We start from the raw sequence: 22076 nt of genomic DNA on the forward strand, positions 1-22076 counted from the left end.
GGCTTAGGTTGCCCCCCACTGTGAGGGGTCTTACCCATCACTGACTTCCAACCAAGCTTTGGGGGCAGGGAGAGGAAGTTGAGGCAGCATTTGCTACCAGAGACAAGTCTTGTCTCCTGCGGCTCACATTCCAGAGAATGTCCATTGCCCTTAGCCACAAGGGGTCGAGATACAATTCCTAGAACCAGGTAGAGTGGTCTACAACACCTCAGCACATGGAACAGTGCCTGACACATAGTAGGCACTTCATAAACCTGAATGAACACAGTGATGTTGTTAACTTTGAAATATATTTGTTCAGAGAAACACTTTATTAAGTGCAAAGTTAGAGAAAAGAAGAGAGGGGCAAATGTGAATATGTGAGAATTCTAAGAAATCAAATGGAAGGTTTCCAACTAATCTACATTTGTTGTCAGAGCTTTATTGTACCTGCATAGAGCTTTGTTCAAATTTTTAGAACATTTTGTCTCACACATTGCTAAATGTCTAACCTAAACTGGTTTATTGCATTATTACGACATTTGGCAATTAATTGGTAATTATGTAATCATATTTATAGCCCATAGCATATCTTCCATGTGTCAGGAGTTGTTCTGGACATTTCTTATGTACCCCTTCAAGACCCCCACATCCCCGACTCTTACTCCAGCTACGGCTACGACAACCATTTCCAGGAGGAAACTGGTTTTGCAGGGCATAGCTTCCCGAAAGCCTGTGCATTCATGCATGTACGACTTGTGATGTCAGGGTGTGAACACTGGAGAGACAGCCCGTGAGTGGCAGGGAATTAGAACCAGTGGGTATGGATTTCATCCTTTTGTCCTCTGGGTAATCAGTTCTAAAATGCATTTCATAAGGTTTTTCATAATGGACTGGTGTGATCGAACACCAGTGACCCACTGCAGCGGTGAACTCAGAAATGTGCTCTTGTATTGGCAGTCTTCCTTGCTTCACATTCCTGTCCTGAATTTCTACTTTGTATGTGCAAGGGTTTCTGACTTAAGGGGTTTCAAGTCTGGAACTGTATTAAACATTAAAAAATATTGTTAGCCTATTCCTTTGGAATCTTACTATTAGGTATTTTTATAATCTCTATTTTTCAAACGAAGAAAATGAGGCTCACCTAATTAATATAACTTGCAAAGATAAGAGTCAGAAATGAAGTCATTTTTTGTCTGACTCTAAATGCTAAATTTAAATTCACATTCTTTCTATGGCATAGAAAGATGTAAGCTAGTGAACTAAAAAAAACTCCTAAACTGACAATGCTTTTTGATTGAAAAAGAGAAAGTGTGGGATACAGGGTAAAGTATGCACAAAATTTAAGATTACAGGACAAAAATCAAAATAAAATGTACAATGGTCCTGTAATAGCTCATTAGAATGAGCCATAACAAAAATGCATTAATTTGTAGATATGTGATAGACCATTTAGTTTACCCTTCTCTTCCCTATGATGTGTTTCTGGGAAGCTCATCTTTATGAACTTTAGACAGTCATGCTCTTGAACCCTCTGGTTCAGTTAGTTTCGGCCGGTGCGGGGCACTGTCAGTAGAACCCAGAGTAGGCTGACGTTTGGCCAGGTTACCCATTGCCTGCTTTCCTTCACTGTCTCTGGGAAACCTCACAACTCCTGCACACAGTTCTCTGTCTCATGCACGAGCCATGGGGTAGTACACCTCTCCTTGATGGCTCTCTTCCTTCACCTACAACTTTATAAATTAGCTGCTTGATTAAACTCTTCTTAATTACTCTAAATTTGACTGTGCCATCTGTTTCCTCCTGGGATTCTGGATCATACAAGAAGATGATGAAAAAATCATTAAAAATATAATATTTTTAAGAAAGGAGAAGTTGAAAGTAATTACGGACAGATTGTCCACTGGGGAGGGGGGAGGAATACAGTAATTATTAAGGGAAATTGGTAGTTATTTACTGAAGAGGATTAAAGAAAATAAATGTATTATTTATGGGTCAAAGGGACTCTTGTGGTATAATGCAATAAATGGAAAGATTTATAAACTAATTAACTAGCTAACTAACTAACCAAAAGTGTTTTTGCTATGCATATTTTATAAAATGAATACATAATTCAGCTTTCAATTGTTTCAGTCCTCAATTGGTACAGTGTTCACTATTGTACTACAATAAATAGTGGCTACAATACTTAACAAAATGTCAACCATAACCTGTAGACTATTTTGATTATATCTTTGATGTAAACTGGCATATGCATTGACTGTAGAGGTATTTAATGTGAGCTGTAGGTTTGGAACATGAAATTATTCTTATAGAAAAAGCATTCTTCTTACTACTTATCAGTTTGCATTAAATGGATTTATTCCTACATAGACTTCCCATAAAATTGCAATCTAAAGTTAAATTTTATGGATATGAAACCATGAAACCTAACCTTAATAAAGAAAATTTCAGAAACTGCTTCAGGACTAGAGATTTATATATCTGTAGAATAGAAGATTAATGGAGTAGAAAGTCTGAAGTACAGCTTACTGCATTTCCTTCTCTTTTGAGTCTTGGTGTTCAGCCTCCTATTACCTGGCAATTTTCTAATATCTTTCTCCACATTTCTCTTCTTCCTACATGACTTTGACTTTTAAAATGGTACCTGTTTCACCCTGGCTGGGTAGCTCAGTTGGTTAGAGCATTGCCCCAATACAACAAGGTTGCCCGTTCAATCTCTGGTCAGAGCACATACAAGCATCAACCAATGAATGAATAAATAAGTGGAACTGCAACTCAATGCTTCTCTTTCTGTCTCTCTCTTCCTCTCCCTCTAAAATCTGGTTTTAAAACAGTTTAAAAATAGTAACTATTTAAGTCTTATTTTGACACTAAATAATTCTCTCAATAGCTCTAAAATTGGTGCACATTTCAAAATATGAGACTTTCATGATTGTGTCCTCAGTCAGTTCCAACAAAAAGACACCCTCCAAGCCTTGCTCATGGGAAGATAGGGAGGGGGTTAACTTTAGCATTTTCGGCAAACATTTTTTATATTATTTTACTTCAATATGGGTTCAGCATATATTCTTGGAAACATAGTTGATATCAGTCCTGAACTCTGAGCTGATAGGTTCCATATATTGATAAGGATAGTAGGTGTGAAAAAGGAAAGCAAAGAGCACTTCTAAGTGATAGAACAATAGAAATACACAGGAGCTGATGCCTAATTAGACAGCATGAATTAGAAAAGGAACGTTAGGAATGATTCTGGGTCATCGGGCCTAAATAAATAATTTCATGCTGTCCTAATCACACAGAGAAGTCAGGAGGGAGTGTCTGCTATAGAAGGTGGAATGTTTAAATTCAACATCTTGAAGAATGTTAAAAGACAGGAGGAAATCGGGAGAAAATGAACAATAAACATTAAAAAGGAAACCTGGGGGTGAGGGAAGGCAGAAAAGCACAAAGGCAGGATATGTGGTGAATGAAGGAAACTTGATTTGGGGTGATAAACAAAGAATACAATACAAAGATGATGTATTACAGAACTGTACATGTGAAACCATATAATTTTATTAACCCATGTTTTCCTAATAAATTCAATAAAATATATGTGAAGCATGGTTGAGATAAAAAATAAAGAAATAAATTTTGAAATTACTCTGAAGGCAGTAATGCTTCTCACAGTGATCACTACCTTGTGGTGAAATAGAAACAGTGAAGAATAAATCTTTTATACCAGAATTATACACATATGTTTGCATAGCATATCATCAAATGCAGTCGTTATTTTTTGCAATCCTTATAGTCAGGCAATCTCATAAGTGATTTGTTGTACTCAACAACATTGGTATATGTCACATATCTGTGCTTTCTCACTTTTTCTCGTTGTCTATTGTTCCTTGAATATCTGTCACTTTCTTTTTTCCTTATAGAATAGTTTTTTTCTATTCTTCAGTTCAGGGACAAAATACAACCACTATCAGCCTCTAAGCCTTATTTTTATGACAGGAATCCCTACCTGCTGACCCAATACCATTTTTCCAGCTTCATTCATAATAGAACCAAAATTTACAAATGATGACCCTACCTCACAGAAAAAGATATAAGCAAAATTTTCTGGGATGGAATCTAAATGTCAGCATTTGAGGTCTTTCTTCCTTCTTCTTTCCTTCTGGATGAAATGTACATGCCACAGCTAGAGTGCTAGCAGCCATCTTGCATGATGACATCAATAAGAAAATATAAATTAGTGCTAAGGATGGCAGAGTAGAAATATGGAAAAAAAACTAGTTTATTGGTGATTATGAAGTCACCAAACTAACAGAGGAATACCTACCTGCAGACATTTAGTATGACAGATAAATAATCTTCTACTTAAATAATCCTAGTCATTCTTTTATTAACAATCAAACTTAACACAAGCTACAGCCTATGTCCCAATGCCTGTACTTCAAGTTCTAAAATCTTTTTTCAATGATTTATTTATTGATTTTAGAGAGAAGCAGGGAGAAAGAAACATATTTTGTTGCTTCACTTATTTATACACTCACTGGTTCATTTCTGTGTGTGCCCTGAATGGGAAATGGACCCACAACGTTGGTGTATAGGGATGACTCGCTAACCAACAGTGCTACCCCAGGGCTCAAGTTCTAAAATCTGAAGAAACTGATTTATAGAACTCAAATTAGATTAATGCCATTTTTTTCAGTCAACTTTTTTTATATGGGAAGAATCTATTCTATATAATTTTCCCTGTAAATTTGGAGACCAGGTAGACAACACAAAAGATGATCAAGATGACTAATCCAAAATGTCTCTTTTCTGCAAGTAGCCTTTGATATTTTTAATCTTACACTCTATTTTATTGTATTATTTTTAAATTGAGTCATGGTTAATATAAATACATGAAAATTATGTGAGTAATATTGTATGACTGACTCTAAGCAAGAAAATTTATTTTTAGGGGCTCAGAGCAAGATGCTAACAGTGAAATTGTGTTGTCCTATTTCTCTTCCTCTGTGCAGTATAAAATGAAAAACAGTAGATTGTTTTAATTTCACTAATAAATATGCCACATTGGATTTAAAAATTATCTATAATGTGAATAATAAATGTTTGTTATTGAGAAGTCTGAAACTTGATATTACAGTCTAGGTAAAAGCGTGTGACTCATTAACTTTACTTCACAAATTTATACAATTGTCTTGACAAGGCATCTATTTCTGAATGCAGCATATGCTTGTTAGTAAAATGTTTACAACCATCATTTTGTCATAAAGTCAAAGAAAAAGGATATATTTACTTGGCAGATGGTATAATGATAACATTTCATTGGTTTATATAATGCCAAAGTTTTAAAATTTACATTGTTAACTTTTTTATCACTTTGTGAATAATCTGAAAATTATTTTGGTGTAAAATGTAAAGATATTCACCCAAAATTATAGATTAAGCTAAACTAAAATACTCAGAACATGTTTTTAGCTTCTACATATAATAGCTCCCTTAAAAGGTTGAATATTAAGGTAGACAGAGCAAGATTAAAGTGATGTAAACAGCCTGATTTTTGTCCCTAAAAGAGGATGCATTTCTATAAACTAAAAGTTGTTAGAAACATGTGCACAGAAACTTTCCATTTTATGCTAAGAAAATAGAAAATTCGCATTAACATCTTAGAAAACAAAATTGCAGGTTGTTTGACAAAGAGAAATTCTTAGGGTGATGTAGAAAAATAGATTCTAGTCATATTTCTGGATTAAGTAGCTGTAACCTGGGCAAGTCATTCAATCTTAGTATGTGTCAGTCTTCTCATGCATAGAAGGAAGTTAATTTTATCTGACTCCACAGGAATAATATGAAGACAAAAATGTGCTAATGGGCAATGCATTAAAGAAAATTTAAAATTTCCGAGGATGAAGCTAATCCAATGCATAGAAAGTAGCCACAGTCTGTCAGACTCAACCAAGTAATATTTAAAATATTTTCAATGCAATTTAGAGCATCTGACACAAGGAATCAGAATAAATTAATGTCACTGAAGTTTGAGAAATGTACATTTATATAATATTTCTCAAATATACATTTTAGTTTATATAGTTTATATATTTATATATGATTCTATTCTATATCAACATAGAATAGCTAGATTGAGGTTATTATTTTCTTTTATTTTTTTAGTTCAGAAATCCTGGGGAGAATATCCTTTGTATTCCTTTACCTGGAAATGAAAACAAATAGGTTTTTGTTTCGTAATTATAACTTGTTTTCTTTTACATTTTCATGAACATTGAGTGAAATTCTGAAAGCTTTAGGACAAAGATGCACAAGACTATAAGTAATAATACCATAAACTAATATGTCATAGCATTATATCAAATGTGATAAATTATATGCTGCAAGATACAATTGTAGGATCAGATTAAATTACATATTTATTTCAAAATTACCATTTAAACATCTTTTTTAAAGTACCCTCCCTTCTCTTCCTAATAAATAGAGGAATTATACTTGTAAATGCATATAAATGTACATATACAAAACCTATGATTTTAGGTTCAGTTTGCCTTGGACTTTTTCAGGCAAAAAGTCCTGAATTTTAGCACTGAATTCTCATACCTAGGAACTTTGTCAATTCCAGGCTAAGTATATTGTTTGTGGTTTAAAACTAATTATTCTATCCTCTGGGAAAACATTTCATTCCACACAGACCAGGGCATTTAGTCACACTGCTTAGTTCACTGGTGAAACCCATTGCAGCTGAACTAAGGGAAGATAAAAACTCACAAACAGCAGGCATAATAAATAAATGCTAAATCCCATAGGCAAGGGGCATAAATAAGTGCTAAATCCATACTTCCAGCTTGACATGGAATAATAGAAATGGTTTCAACTTTGAGACAAAAGGGCATCATTATAATGCTCTCCATGGACATTGGAGACATTATAGGACATCCATTATAATGATGTCCTTTTGTCTCAAGTTGAGACCATTTAGAATTATGCTAAGTGAAATAAGCCAGGCTGTGAAAGACAAATACCATATGATCTCATCTATACATGGAACCTAATTAACAAAACAAACAAGCAAGCAAAATATAACCAGAGACATTGAAATAAAGAACAAACTGACAGTAAGGGAGAGGAAGGATAATGCGGGAAACTAGGCGAAGGGTCATCAAAGAACATGTATAAAGGACCCTGGGACACAGCCAAAGGGGGATAGGATCAAAAGTGAGGGGTGGGGATGGGTGACACGGGAGGGGAGTGGTCAGGGAAAAATAGTGACAACTGTACTTGAACAACTGAAAAATATATTTTAAAAAGGATATCATATTACATTCTCAAGATTGAAGCTTATTCACAACAACAGAGACCACATCTTCCAACCTGAAGGCAAGAGGAATCTAAAGCCTGTTAAGCACTAAGAATATACACAGACACACATACACACACACACACACTGCAAGTCCAAATCAAATGCTGAATATATCGATCCTATTTCCCCAAATAAAGTCCCGAGTGAAGCAAAACCATGTCTATTTCCAAGCATAGAAATTGTTACTTTTATACACTATGTTTGAGTTTCTTTTTTAAAAAATTTTTTATTTATTTATCTTTAGAGGGGAAGGGAAGGAGAGAAGTAGAGAAATATCAATGTATAGTTGTCTCTAGTGAATCCCCTGCTGGGAACTGGCCTGCAACACAGGCATGTGCCCTGACTGGGAGTCAAACCGCGATCATGTGGTTCACAGGTCCACGCTCAATCCACTGAGCTACACCAGCCAGGGCTGAGTTTCAACCAAATATGATAAGACACACAAACAGCAAGGAACAAAAAAAATTATCAAGAGACATAGTAATCACTGAAAGCAGATGCACATGTAACACCTATGTTAGCAATATATCCTACAGCAAGTTTCTGATAACTAAGATCAAAATGCAGAAAAAGCATTTGACAAAATTCAACAACATTTCATAACAGAAACTCTCAGAAAAATATAGAAGGTCATACCTCACCATAATAAAGGCCTTATGAGAAGCCTACTACTAACATCATACTTAATGATCTTTTTATGCAGGTGACTTTTTCTTCTAGAAAACTCTAAAGACTACCACAATTACCATGTTAAAACTGGTAAATTCAGTAAAATTTCAGGATATAAAATCAATGTACAAAAATTGGTGTGTCTATACACTAACAATAAAGTGTTTGAAAGAGAAATTAAGAAAGCAATCTCATTTATAGTAGGATCAAAAATTAAAATGCTTAGGTTTAAACTTAACCAATGAAATGAAAAGACCTGTTCCAAAGAAATTGAAATTTTAAGTAACAACCTTGACCCAAAGAAAATTCAAGAACCAAATAGTTTCACTGGCAAATTTTACCAAACATGTAAGGAAAAAATAATACAGATCTATGCAATTTTTTCACGATATAGAATAACACGGAACACTTATTTTATGAGTCCCGTATTATATAGATATTAAAATAAGACAAAAACACCAGTAAAATTATGTATACTTGTATTTTTAGAACTGTGATATAATATACCTCATGATCATATATGTAAAATTTTTCAAAAATGCAAATGAGTCAAATGCAGTATTATGTGAAAAGGAGAATACAACAAAACCCACTGGTATATATTCTAGGAATGTAAGGTTGACTCAATACTTGAAATGGACCAACGTTAACTATTATATCAATAGACAAAGGAAAAATATATAATAACACTAATAAATACAGAAAATAAAAACCTTTGAAAACATCAACATCTATTCATGATCAAACACTCAGCAAACAGTGAACAGAAGGAAAATCCCTCAACCTAACAAATACCTTCTACAAACGCTTCATCTACTGCAGACTTAATGATAAAATATTAAATGATGGCTTACCAACCATCAGTAAAAAGGCAAGTACATGCATTCTTTGCACTCCTATTCCTCATTGCAATACAGTTTTAAATGGTGTCATGGAGCAGTACAAATAAAGCCTTCAGAAGTAGAAACAAGAAGATAAAACTATCTATTTTCAGACAACATAATTTTTTGATGTAAAAATTCCAAGGAATCTACCAAAACTACACTAGGAACAATAAATAAGTTTAGCATTGCCACAGAATACCAAGGGCTGATCAACATGCAGAGCTACTTGAATTCTCACAAAATTGCTGATGATGTTTTTAAATGGTCCAAGGGATGTCCAACATTTGGCATCTCTAGGCCACTCATTGAATACATTGTGATACATAATCACAAAAAAATCTAATAATATTTTAAGTAAATTTGCAATTTTGTGTTGGGCTGCATTCATAACCATCCTTGGCCACATGCAGCCTGTGGGCCCCAGGTTGGACACCCTTGGAAAGCATACTTGTCTTTTTTAATTCAAGCTCTGTGATAAATACTTGTATAGTAGTAACTAGAGAGAGACAAGCTGAATTCTATTCTATTTTACTTCAAGCATCCTAAAGTGTTTAATTCATTTACTAAACTCAGTGGAAGTAGGATAGACAACACCATTTTCTTCTTTGACAAGCATATTGGGCTTAGGGAATAAATAATAATTTTAGGAAACCACTATATATATATATATATATACATATATATATATATATTCATATCACTTCTGTCAGAATATCATCCTGCTAATAAAAATATTTTGGAGAACCTTGTTGAACTACAGATGCAAGATGCATCATGTTTGTGTTATGTTTCAGATCTATCCATCTTATTTTCTTATCAAAAAATTGAGTAGGAGGCAAGATTATCTTTATTAGTCTCTAGTTGTCTCCAATTGTCTAATTGTTTCCTCGCTTTTCCCTGTGCTTTAAGAGGCTGCCCTGTAGGAAATACATCATCTTTACAGATCTTGCTCTTAATAGCTAGGTTAAATAGCAGTTAAAAGCAAGTAAGAGGTAAATTCTTAGAACTGAAATACAAATTCAGAAGAAAGCAAAAAGGCTTGATCTGTTGGTGTGCCCAAATTTCTTAGAATTCTCCAGAAGGATAGAAGATGCTTCCCTGTTGGCAATACGGCTGAACCTACATCTAGAAGCAAAGTGATTCATTAATGACAAGATGAAAAGAACAGAGTATGAAGTAATTACAAAACATTTAAAAGTAATGACCTCAGTGATTTCAAATATCCATTATTTCTAAATATTGTTTCAGTATTTTCTGTGTTTCAGCATAAACTAATAAGAGCTGTGCTTTACTTAACTTTGCATTGCATTACGATTTTAATATAAGCGTCACCTGTAAGCAAACCTCTTATCACCTTGGAAGTTCTATGTTACCAAGTGGATTTTTCAGAAAATGAAAGTTGGAATAAACGACACACTGTTGTCCAAGAGCAGCACAGGGTCGTAGGTGAGACAGGCAGTTCTCAATCCCCCTTCTGCCTGGTCCCAAATCCAGTTTTCTTCTGATTTTCACATTTTTCCGTTTCAGCTAGGTTCATTTACAAAAATGCACTCCTCTAAAACCTGGTCACAACATTGGAAACTTCGGACACAAACCTAGGGTTACATGTGTGGACAAAAAAGGGGGGCTTCATACCAACCTGAGAAACTCAGAAAGTTCCAGTATTCACACAAGATTGTCTGAAATTAAAACTTCCTGACTTAGAGCAGGTAATGGACATGGACCACAGTGTGGCGATGGGGAGGGAGGGGGGAGGAGTGAAGGTGAACGGGTGTGAGGGGGGATACGTGATGATGAAAATATTAAATCTAAGAAAAGATGTGTAAAATCTTCATGGAAAAATAACATGACAATTTGTGGTAAGTGAAAAAAAAAATTTAAAGCAGGTCATGAAGGGTTATGGTGTCCTAGGCTGGTATCTTTCCTGACCCCGGTCAGAATTTAACCAAGTGTGTCTATTGTCTTTTTGCATCTGTGATAACTCGTCTTTGGAATGTTAGGGTAATTTCTCCCCTTCCCTCCTCGCCTCCTCAGGGCACAACCACACAGCAGCGCAGAGACCACAAGTCCCCTCCTGGTCATTCCCACCCTGTTCGTTGTGGGCTGGTGACGACCCCACACCCACGGGGTAAAGGAAGTGCGGGTCTATTTCTTTCACTTTGTATCCAGTCTCAGGGATTTCCCAGCCTTGCTTCCTCCCACATCCCTAAACTACCAGCCATAAATTTCCCGTAACCTCTTCCATCTCCTCCTTTGATTATAATGATAAAATAAGGTACAAAACTGTCATTCTCTGGAGCATTTTCTCAATCTGTTGAGATTTTGGCTTCCTGGCAAATGTAGCCAGTTTGGCTCCAGTAAACTCACAAAAAATCTTACAGGTTTGGATACTTCTTATATTGACACATGTGCTTCCATAAAAATTAAATTAGGCTTATAGTGTATTAGTTATTAATTCAATAATTACATTTTTAAAATAAAAATGCTGATCTTTGTAATTCATCAGAAATCTATTTTAACAAGAAACTATACATGCTGAAGAGTAATTTGTTGAGGTCTCCACTGGGACCTAGACGTTTTTTGTTGTTTTTTTTATTTTCCCTCAACTACACTCTGCCTTTTCAAACATTTTATAAACTTCAGAAGAGAGAATGAAATGCCATTTCTTTTCTTTATATTCTCCCAAATGTGTCTACCACCGTATTATGCACACAGTGGGGAAGCAATTTACTTTGCTGACTGAACAATATCATTATACAATAAAAGTTTCTTTTCACAGCAATTAAAGCCAAAGAATGCCTGAAAATTGTCATGAAGCTTCCAAATAAGACCTGCTTGGTAATGGTGATTAATCATAGAAATCATTAGTTACTGCATCATTCAAGGAATACTAATGAATAAAAAGCATATTTTGACTAAGTCATTTTCTGACATGTTCTGAGTAGTTAAGTGTGAGAGGGGGGTCAAGGTCATTTTACTTATTTGAAAAGGAAAGGTGATTTTAATGCATAGAAAAGAACACTTTGCAATCTGCCAGGAATTTTAATTTCGAAGCTGACAATGTTTTAGCACTCATATACGGTAACAGCTGTTATGTTATACACACACACTAGTCTCCTATTAGCTGCCTGCTTTTCCACAAGTCAAAAGTGAAATATGTACGGGTAACAGAACGTGAAAAATGCAATGCAACTTTGAACTTTGATCAACTTTCAGTGTTATCAAATTATCTCTAACTGAGGTGCTAATGGCAGTGTTCCAGATTTCCATATCTAATATCGCTCTGTTCAAAAACCATTTTCCTCCGAAAGGGCAATAGGAAATGAAGTGGTTTAATTTAATTGAATACCTGATGAAAATAATTAATTCTTCAGGTTTGATAAGAAAAGAGAAAGGGGGAAATGCTTCTTTACATCTAGAGACCCTGCAGAAAACCAGGAGTGGAGTTTGTAGCTAGCTCTCCACTACTGAGAACCCAGTCACTAAAACTCATTGCACTAACTAAGCCAGACAAAAGCAATGGAACAAGGTCCCAGGGAGAGGAAATGACTACACAAATGTTAGCTGTTGGATACATTTGGTTTTGTTCAGTATCAGCTGACAAAAACTTTGACTTGTTTTGAGAACTGAAAAAAAAAATAGGGATAGGGAGGGAATCAGCAGTTATGATAGCGAAGGAGAAACAATTTTACGTGGTCCATGGAGCAAGGTAAAGAGGGTGGAGCTCAAACGGAAATCCCAGACAGCAACCACAGTGCCCAGGTCTGAGAAATCCATCATGTTACATGAAATTTTAGCATCATGCACAGCACTGGCTGTTCTGCTTCAAAGCTGAAACTTTTGAATCAGGAGAAGCCCCAGAAGTAAGGAAGAGAGGAACTGATAAATGCAAATTCCCTTTTTTCTGTCTCTAAAGTGAAGAAAGAACCTCCAGGATCACTGCTCCCACTACAGAGGTGGTTCTTAGGACACCTTAGTCTCAAAATGTGGAAGGTTGCTCTTCAAAGTTACAGATCAGAAATGAATTTCAGCTCTAGAAAGTGATACAAGAGATAAGACTTTAAAACTCAGAGGTGAGTCTAGTTTTACACTATTAGTAGATTGGTAGCAAGCTGAAGTAATGAAGTTCAAGTTGTTGGGCAGTCAATATGTAAATGTGTCTTGACTGTATACTGTTTTGCCACAGTGTAAATGTGACTAATGCCACTCACTAAACTAATACCCGACCAACTCCTCTGATTTACCCCTTGTTCCTTTAATATATTTTTACCTCTTTCTGGCATGCACTAACCCCAGTCATTTGATAGGAAGATATATAGTTATATATATAGTGATACTTAGATCCCAAAAGACAGCCCTGAATTATTTTTAAAAAATAATTGAGAATTGATCATTCTCTCAAGTGGACCAACACTCTATCTTCTGAAATTTCTCCTGTTCTGTTTCAGTCATCTGCATCTCCTTTTGGGCCGTGAGATACCTGTAAAAAAGGTCCATGACTTATTCATACTTTAAAATCCCGTGTTTAACACACTTATGCTTGACACATAGTCAATAAATAGTTATTAATAACTATTTAATTTACTGTCTTGAAATCCATTTCTGTGTATATGGTCTTTAAAATGTACCTTTATATATTAGAAAATTTATCATTAGAATTTATTTTATACCATTATAATTTTAGTAGAAGTCAAATTATGTTAATTTAATCACATAGTTTTCTGTTTTTTCCTATTGTATCACTATGTTATAGTTTAATATATTCCTCTATGTATCTGTGTGTATATATATAGTATTAGGCTGTCCCTCATTCATTCTGTTAAAAGCTATTAATGATTTTAAGACTTTTTGTCGGAGGAATGGTTGATTGTAGTTTTACTATGATGTGTCAAAATGTTTTTTTCAAAGTGTCATTTATCATACTAAGGCTAATTGGTCTCATGAATATAAGGTTTGATGTCTATATCAATTCAGCAATACTTTTAGTCATTATCTCCTTTAGTCTGGTCTTTCCTCTTTTTTCCCCTCTCAATAATCTTTTCCTAGTAATCAATTAGTTGCATCTTGTTTTTTTTAGTTTTACCATATCTGTTAGCATCGTATATGGTATCTTATTCTTTATATTTCTGCTTCAGTCTGTGTCTTTGTCAATTTTGTAATTAGCTAGGCCACCTATTAAATTTTTACATGTTTTTTAGTATTTTTTATAAACACTAAATTATGTCTGATTGTTTTTGGTCGTGTTTTCCCTGTTATCCAAAGTTTCAATTCCTCCTTTTATTTGTGCAAATATAGTGAACATATGTATTTTTTATTCTCTATGTAATACATGCAAATTAAGCATTCTTTGCTGTGAATTTTTAAAAAATTCTCACTCATGCTAATTGCTGTCTCTGTATTTTACAAGTGAGTTCGTATCACATCATGTTTTAAAATAATTTATCCAAAAGACTTTCTCTGTCCTTTTGCCAGGTGCTGATGGGGGCGGTGATGGGGGGTGGTTGCTAAAACTCCTGGAACACTTCAGCTTCAATTTTTTAATTGAATCTTTTGAACTACATAGATGGTAATTTAGCCTCTCATTAATGGAAGGCAGCATTATGGTAAGAATTATCAGGGGAGTTTTCACATTTCCTCACATCTTCACACCCTTCAGCCTCAAGGTTATAGGAGGCAAGAATCTAAATAATGTTACTCTTTGTGTGTGTGTGTGTGTGTGTGTGTTTCAGGCTAGATTTTTCCCAGTGAATTCTGGCTTTACAAATGGCCTCTTGCAAAGTGCATTAAAAATGACAGATCTGGGGATTGATAGGTGCCCTCTGCATACCCAGGGGTACCCTACTTATTGGAGTTCATGCTTTTTCATTGTTTCTAGTTTTTAAGGATTTGTCTTAATCTCCTTGTAGCTTAACCATGCATTTTAAAATGTGGAAATTATATTTTTTGCTTTATTTTTTCCTGTTTTATATTTTATGTTCTCCCTATATCAAATCTGTAATTTTGTGGGGGATGTGAACAATTTTTAGGTAATTTACCTAGACGACCTATTCCAAAAAGTCACCTTTTTGCATTATCACCTTTTACATATAATATGATCAAAGACAAAATATATCATGTCGTCCCCTTCCAGGTATTCTCTGTAGGGCTGAAATTGTTCTGTCTCCCAGGCAACAACCCACATTGAAATTAATTAGTTCTATCCATTCATTCATTTACTGACTTGCATCTTTTTGACATCATCACAAACTCCTAATTTTGTAGACTAATTAATTTATAGCATTAATCAATCTGATTATGCACTTCCAATGAGCAAATGAGGATATTTATCATTATTAATTTTAATTAATGAGATTTACTTTTCATCTGTTGTAAATGTAAACATGCCTCCTGATAAGACACACTTTTCTAAAAAGTCACCTCTATATCAAACTCTAATAAAAATGACTACCTCACTGAATAAATTTTTTTCTGAAAATTCTGTGTCTCACTAATAGACAATAACTGTTAAAAATAAATCTTTGGTTTTTCACATTTAATTTATGGCAAGGTCCTGATATTTAAAGTTTGATGACAATTTATTTTTTTATTACTGATGCAAAGATCTAGTATTTAAATTGTGACCCAATGGAAATGGATACTTATTTTCATTTTCACGTGATTTGAAAATAACATGTTTAGCAATACATGGGATAATTGGTTCAGATTGATATCTCTTCTAGTTGAGAGTCCATCAACACTGAACATGGCTCACTAACAAATGTAAAATGCAGAATGAATATAAAATTTTAGGTTAATTAAACCGTGAACTATAATTAAGCTGTTATTAAATCAATAACTTCCATTATATCTGTGAAATAGAGTTCAGCCTTTTTTTAAATCATATTCCTGTTGCCTATCATCATTATAAAGCATCACTATCAATATCATTTGGAAGGATAAATAAATAATACTGACTTACTTGATCACAGGCTTAATAATATAAATTATATTTCCCATAAAACATGAGCTTCAGAAAGCTTATTTGAAATTTGTTATTAAAAAATGGGACACTGTTTTTTGTCTCACAGGATTCTATGAAATAGTTTTAGACTCTCTTATTTCTGGTGGATTATTATTTTTCAAACTCCATAAGAAGAAAAAAATATGTTCCCAATAGAGCTGCGGATATGTTCCTAATAGAGCTGAGGATCAGTGGTATAAAACACTATAGAATGTCAGTCAGTGTACTTGCCAGTAATGTGTCATTTTATGTGTCTATACAAGGCAAGTTTTTCTCCCTTCAAGGCTGGCACATCCAGACACTTTCTGCTATAAAAGGGTAAAAAAAAATTTGTATCAATTTTAAATTACAAAATTTGGAATGAAGTAGATACCTGCGAGAAGACTGGATTGAGACTCATGGCTCCTTTCCTACAGTTCTTAGAGCATTTATTATAATGCAGATTATGATTGAGATCACTGAGTGCCACGGAGTCCATGTGAGGAAGAAAACTGGACCCCTCAGCTCACTTTGGGTTCTAAACAGTTGAGGGTCTACACATGTTTGAGTTCAACATGTGACTAAGTCAAAAATATAGCCTCATCTGGTCTCTGCATCACATGTGCTTGCTTTCCACATAATAGCAGTGCTTATGAGTGACATTTATGAAATAATAGTGAAATACATGATCATCTTCACATGGCCCACAGCAGTACAGCAGGCAAGCACACATGTAGTTTAGATATATACAAGGGCTGTCCAGAAAGTAACCAGCTATTTAAATAGAAACATTTATTAAAGAAGATATAAGATATGAGAAACATTGCACATAGGACAATAACACCTCAGTCCCCTTCAAAGTTAGGACCTCCTTGAGGAGGAAATCTGGTTCATTGGTAGCAGTTCGGATCAAGTCATCAGCAACGACAGCATGATGTTCCTTCTGCTCTGGTAGCAGAAGCCACAGAGCGATGTTTGCCACAACACATTTTACGCCAAGATCCTGCATCAACATCTCAGACACGGTAGTTTTTGGAATCCCCGGATCAGCTTCTAGTTCTCTCACTGTCAGCTGCCAGACTTGGTTGATTGCAGCCCGTACACATTCCACATTCTCAGGTGTTCTGCTTGTTGCAGGCCTTCCAGAGCATGGGTCACTTTCAACAGATTCTCAACCATCTTTGAAGCACTTGTGCCACACTTCTATCTGTGCTACACTTACTGCATCATCTTCGAACACCTTCTGAATCACCCAGATATTTTTCCATGGAGGAATATTCAAAGTTAACATAAAATTTGATGCAGATTCACATTCCACTCGCTCAATCATTTTGAATGGCCACACAATGCACATGCTCACTCAAAGGCATCTACTATCTCCACTGACTAGTACAGTGAAGTCATCATTGTTCACACATGCTCATTCCAGTCACTCTTCTTGGCTGCCAGGTTATGTCCATATCATGCAAACCATTCTCATTATATTAACAATAGCTGGACTTTTTGGGGACAGACCTCCTGTATGCGTGTAAGTGTGTACACAAACATACAGAATTTATTTGAAACCAGGGGTGTCCAACCTTTTGGCACCTCTGCACCACACTGAAAGAAGAAGAGTTGTCTTGGGCCACACATTAAATACACTGAGACACAAAATCACAGAAAAGAATCTCATAATATTTTAAACAAATTTACAATTTTGTATTAGGCCACATTCACATCCATCTTGGGCTGCCTGTGGCCCATGGGCAGAGCTACCTTTCTTTGGACAGCTACCTATGTTGGACACCCTGTTTTAAACATTGCATCACTTTCTATTTTTCCTATTATTTAAAATGTTATGGTAATAAACTGTGAATATGTACCTTTGCACATATAAATTTTTATACACTGACTTTCAGAAATGGAACTATGGTACTGCTGAATATGAAAGACAGCTTAATTCAATATACATTTACATTCTAACATGTGTGCTTCTTGTTTAGTATTTTTTTGACTTATTTAGAAATGGGTGCATTAAATACACCTTCTGATTGGCAATATAAGCTCTCACAAAGTCTCTTAAACTATTTCCACTACCTAGAATATACAAATTCTGCATTGTGGTATTTTAGATTTTAAAAAAACACATTTCAAATGAAAACAGTTTAGATTTTTGTTTCCAAGAAACACATATTGAATATGATTTGTTTAGCACTCAAATGAGTGACTCATGCATTATGACACCACTTTTATATAAAACTACAGATACATGCGGGTGACTTGTCAAAAGTAAAAATCATGAGTTTTTTCATACAGATCTCACACAAGTGTTTCATGAAGGTATGATCATTCTTTGCTGGTTTTCACAAAAACGGAAAAGTTAAACACTTGTTATTGACTGAGGTCTTGCTGAAACTGTTCTAGCTTTGAAGGGGAATCTGCATTTCAAGTATTCACATATGTGCAACCTAACACTCCTTTTGTCCAGCTGTCCTCCAAGGAATGCTGATAAATCTTGTATGAATTGCCCACTCTGGGATCCTGTGCCCATACGCTTGACCCATAGACATATCCCGACCACGACTCATCTTTCTCTTGCATGCTTGTTTCCCTTGTTTTAGATGACCTCTCTAAAGATGACAATGTGCCTCATTTTCAGAATCATATGTCCTTCTATCTGGTTCGTTTTCTAACTGAGAACCTCGTCTGTCCCATCACCCTACAGTGACTGACCCTGACATTACCAATCTTAGTAGAATTTCCTTTAAAAAATGTTTCCTAGAATTGACATTGATAGTTTGGATACTTAACAGACTCATCATATCTTATATTTTCTAGTCATTTCTAAGTTAGTAGACATACCACAGAGCAGTGTGACTTATACTGGATAAGTGATGAATTCTTGATTCCAGTCTATCTACCACATTGTAAGAACTGTATGATGTTATTAAGCAAGACAAATAGCTTTCTAAATTGAGACCTCTCTGGAAGGTGTGTGTCAGTGGATTGAGTGCTGGTCTGCGAACTGAGGGTCGCTGGTTTGATTCCCAGTCAGTGCATATGTCTGGGTTGCAGGCTAGGTCCCCAGTAGGAAGGAGTGCATGAAAGGCAACCACACCTTGATGTTTCTCTCTGTCTCTTTCTCCCTCCCTTCCCAGCTCTCTAAAAATAAGAAGTAAATAAATAAATAACTTAAAAAATAAATAAACTGAGGCCTGTAAATTGGTAAACATATCAATCTGTGTACATCGTAAGCTAATTGGGAGGACTAAATAAAAAGAATCTTTTTTGTATTGCTAACTATTTTACAAGAACTATTCTAAGTGCCTAATGAATATTTGGTAAATAAGAAGAACTTTTTTCCCTATCCTTAGGAAATAAGAAATTAAGACTAAAAGTTGAATGATTTATATAAAATATTGAATCAGAACAAGACCTAGAATTTCGGCTTTCTATTCCATTTTGAATTTCCTTGTTCAAAAAGTAGGAGGTACACCTGGCTCTTTCACAGAGTACCACAGACATTACAATTAGATTATATTTGATAATGACCAAGATGATAGCTAAACTTTAAAGTATGGAGAAATTTAAAAAGGAGCCCTGGCTGGTGTAGCTCAGTGGATTGAGCATGGGCCTGCAAACCACACGAGGTTCGATTCCCAGTCAGGCCACATGCCTGAGTTGCAGGCCAGGTCCCAGCAGGGGACTCACAAGAAGCAACCATACATTGATATTTCTCTCCTTCTCTCCTTCCCTTCCTCTCTAAAGATAAATAAATAAAATCTTTAAAGTATGGAGAAATTTGCTGCACTTAGAATATTAACTTCTCATCTCCATACATACATAAAACCGGTTAAAACAAGTACTGGGGGCTTTAAAAATATTGTTCAATAATAAAAAGACATATTTTAATTCATTCTGAATTTTCATCTATGGTAATGTTCTGACATACTGGCATCATTGTATTCCTATCTCTTCTCAAAGGAATGAGTCTTTTCAAACTCATCTGTTAAAGGTGACTGCACAGTGATGGAAGGGTGCCATTTGCCCTACCCTATTAAACCCTCCGTCGTTTTTCTCTTCGTATGCCAAATGCTGACCCAGGTGCCAAGCTGTGCACCACAGCTCCCCACAGCAGCAGCTGGTTCCTTGGCAGCCTCGTTAGGTGGCTGCCGTGTCCCTTTAGTAATGTCCGTAGGTCTCACACCTCATTATGCTGCTGATGACCACTCTGGACTCGTGTCCTTCAGTTTTACTCATCCCCTTGGCTAATATGTTTTTATGGATTTTGCTCCTTTTACTAATTTATTAATTAGGAAAATATCATTTGGTTCTTGTACACGTGAAGTATCAGCCATGGACAAAATGAAACCTATAATGACTTTGTATCTTAATCCATTGTATGGTAAGCGTGCTTATTAAAATCTCAACATGGAAAAAAGGGGTTTTCCCACCACCAGTTCCCAAACTAAAAAGAAGTATGAATTTATATGATTTACATGTAGGGCTAATAATCAGATAAAATCTTTCCTTGAGAAGCAAATGCAGAATTCCTAACCATAGGAAAAGAAAAAACTATCACATTTATTTCCTGGCTTTTTTTTTCTGTTAAATCAATTACGAAGGTATCTGTGAATTCATAACACTTAGGATAAGAGTGAAAAACAGATAAACCTATCAGCACATTAATCGTGTGATTTCACTGACTAAGCAAATGAACAAACGTACCCTTCCAATGCCTGTCTACTGAGATTATATATGGAATTACGTGTAGTGGTGAATGTTTGTCTAGGACAAAGTGGTCAATGGCCTAGGAAGAAAAGACCAGATATTAAATGGAAAATGTTTGGCATAAAGACATGAGATCATGCACAAAGAAAGACCAGAAATTTGTTCTTACAGAAATATTATGTTTGCCTTTCCTCTCTCTGAAGCCCCATCCACTCTCCACAAGATTAAGATATGTTTGCCCAGTGGCATGGATCTCTCAGAATATCACAAACATTACATCCAACCAGGGGACCCAAAATCGAGGGAACGAGGTGTGACATGAGCCAATGAACATAGAATGATCTACTCATTTCACCCAGAGCCTGGGGGCCTAAGTGTATTGAAACAGCCTGTTGAAGATGAAGTTGAATTACTAGTTCAGATGGAATATCACCCCCCAGGAAGCAATATACACATAGAGCCAAAGAACTTTCTATGGCACCGTATTCTAGTAGGCAAAATACATGGGTCTAGGAACCAGGGGGTAGAAGTAAAAGCATTCCCATGTATCTGTGTTCTGCAGAGTCTGATGCCCTCTTCTCCAGAGGAAGAAAGCTTTCATAAGGAGATACAACAAAAGTCCCATTGAATATAATCTATAGCTGTTGCCTGCAGATCTAGTAAGCTTTTATTTTATACTGAATAGTGGGGACTACACATTATAGAGATTGAATCTGGTATCATTTATTAGTATTAACTTATATATGTAATTGATTATGCTATTACAGTTGTCCCATTTTCCCCACTTTATTCCCCTCCACCCTGCACACCCGGTCCCACCCACATTGCCCCACTTTAGTTCATGTCCATGTATCATAAGTTCTTTAGGTTCTATATTTCCCACTCTACTCTTGCCCTCCTCCTGTCTATTTTCTAACTACCATGTATGCTACTTATTCTCTGTACCTGTCTCCCCTCTCACCTCCTCCCACTCCCCTATTGCTATCCCTCCATGAAATCTCCATTTCTGTGGTTCTGTTCCTGTTCTAGCTGTTTCCTTAGTTTGTTTTTGTTTTTGTTTTTATTTTAGGTGTGATCATTAATAATTGTGAGTTTGCTGTCATTTTACTATACATATTTTTATCTTCTTTTTCTTAGATAAGTCCCTTTAACATTTCATAAAATAAGGGCTTGGTGATGATGAACTCCTTGAACTTGACCTTATCCAAGAAGCACTTTATCTACCCTTCAATTCTAAATGAAAGCTTTGCTGGATAGATCAATCTTGGATGTAGGTTTTTGCCTTTCATGACTTGGAATATTTCTTTCCAGCCCCTTCTTGCCTGTAAGGTCTCTTCTGAGAAATCAGCTGACAGTCTGATGGGAACTCCTTTATAGGTAATTGTCTCCTTATCTCTTGCTGCTTCTAGGATTCTCTCCTCCATTTTTGTCTTGGGTAATGTAATTATGATGTGCTTTGGTGTGTTCCTTCTTGGGTCCAACTTTTTTG

At 35.4% G+C, this 22076-nt stretch overlaps 1 long non-coding RNA gene across 1 annotated transcript; it reads right to left on the reverse strand.

Annotated features, from left to right (window-relative positions):
• Nucleotides 1-126: 126 nt before the first annotated feature.
• Nucleotides 127-21293, reverse strand: LOC118988929 (uncharacterized). Its single transcript, XR_005066876.1, has 3 exons — nucleotides 21283-21293; nucleotides 15862-15864; nucleotides 127-207 (listed from the first exon to the last, which is right to left on the reverse strand). It is a non-coding gene; the product is annotated as an uncharacterized LOC118988929 (long non-coding RNA).
• Between the last annotated feature and the right edge of the window lie 783 nt (nucleotides 21294-22076).

The sequence above is a fragment of the Sturnira hondurensis genome, unplaced genomic scaffold (assembly GCF_014824575.4).
Source record: "Sturnira hondurensis isolate 20B ecotype Veracruz unplaced genomic scaffold, ASM1482457v3 Scaffold0006413, whole genome shotgun sequence".
In the NCBI taxonomy this organism is placed as follows: domain Eukaryota; kingdom Metazoa; phylum Chordata; class Mammalia; order Chiroptera; family Phyllostomidae; genus Sturnira; species Sturnira hondurensis.